The sequence below is a fragment of the Mirounga angustirostris genome, unplaced genomic scaffold (assembly GCF_029215605.1).
Source record: "Mirounga angustirostris isolate CCGP_5_RB_7025 unplaced genomic scaffold, mMirAng1.0.hap1 SCAF_5, whole genome shotgun sequence".
Classification (NCBI taxonomy): Eukaryota; Metazoa; Chordata; class Mammalia; order Carnivora; family Phocidae; genus Mirounga; species Mirounga angustirostris.
In genome coordinates this window covers 33516309-33517941 of record NW_026991713.1, presented here as the reverse complement: position 1 = coordinate 33517941, position 1633 = coordinate 33516309, and the positions used below count along the sequence as shown (strand labels likewise).

Here is a 1633-nt window from a genome sequence, read left to right as displayed (position 1 = left end):
ACTTGGCAGCTTGTTAGAGATGCAGAATCTCAGGCTGCAAAACACAGACCTATTGGATTAAAATCTGCACTTTAAGAGGATAACCCAGGTGATTTGTGTGCAAATACAGTTCAAAAAGAAGTGGTTTAAGCCACTCTATTTAAAGATGGGGAAAAAGCTGAGGTTTCAATTACCATTAGGTTAAGTTTTTAAGAATTGGATATATTCCTCTCTTCTGCTTGTACAATAGAAAAAGGGTAAATAAATCTTAGCAGAAAATGTATTATGACTATATAGGTTATTGGATTAATGAGATTCGTATTTTCTTTTTTACTTTTATTATTATTTTCAGAAATGTTAGGGGAATAAGCTAGTTAAGTGTGGGGTGTTAATTATGTACATCTGTGGTTTTATTTTATTTTATTTTTTTTAAGTTTGCCATAAATTATGCAGTCGAGTTTCCCACATTTGGGGAAATCGCAGGGGTCAGCACATCCGGAGCGCAATGGATAAGCCTCGCCCTGGGAAAACCACCTTCGTGATCACGTTTTTGTTTTTTGTTTTTTGTTTTAAGTACATCTGTGGTTTTAACATCCCCGATATCGTTTTTATTTCTTGAAACCCATCCCATATGCATTTCAAGTCTTTGTGGTTCAGTGGGACTAAAATCTAAGGGTGGGTCTTAGACCCTGGCTTAGCCAATAAGAGTCTAGAATGATTGGTAGCACGTGACCCCCACATTGACCAATGAGAGCATTTCCTAGGGCTTTTCCCACCTCCCTGTGCAGTACCTGGAAGGCTGCTCCAGTTTGCTGGGATGGTGAGCGCTAAGGGCCAAGAAGCCTGGAGTTTCCATGGCTCATCATTGCCACTCTAAGGGTGGGGGACGCTGCCTGAGAATGAAACCTATAGAGAAAAAAGCAAACCCAAGAGGCAGATTCAGACACCTGGATCCAGTTACAGCTTTGGATCCATCACATGGACTTTCCAGGTATGTGAGACAAGTCTATTTTTTAAATTGAGATATAGTTGACATATAAGATAATATTGGTGTCGGGTGTACAACATAATGATTTGGGGGGCGCCTGGGTGGCTCAGTCGTTAAGCGTCTGCCTTCAGCTCAGGTCATGATCCCAGGGTCCTGGGATCGAGCCCCGCTTCGGGCTCCCTGCTCTGCGGGGAGCCTGCTTCTCCCTCTCCCACTCCCCCTGCTTGTGTTCCCTCTCTCACTGTATCTCTCTCTCTGTCAAATAAATAAATAAAATCTTTAAAAAAACAAAACAAAACAAAACATAATGATTTGGTATTTGTATATAATGAAGTGACTCTAGTTAACATCTGTCACCATGCATAGTTATAATTTTTTCTTCTCATGAGAACTTTTAAGATTGACTCTCCTAGCAACTTTCAAACATTTAATCCATTATTATTAACTACAGTCACCATATTGTGTATTACACCCCCAAGACTTATTTATTTTATAACTAGAATTTTGTACCTTTTGTCCCCTTACATCCATCTCCCCTCAGCCACCAATCTGTTCTTTATATCTTTGAGCTTGGTTTTTTGTTTGTTTGGATTCCACATGTAAGTGAGATCACATGGTATTTGTCTTTTTCTGACTTATTTCACTTAGCATGGTGCCCTCAAGGTC

General features: G+C 39.9%; 1 pseudogene; it reads right to left on the bottom strand.

The window, feature by feature from the left end:
- Positions 1-412: 412 nt before the first annotated feature.
- On the bottom strand, positions 413-549 carry LOC123845175 (U1 spliceosomal RNA; annotated as a pseudogene).
- Positions 550-1633: the final 1084 nt, after the last annotated feature.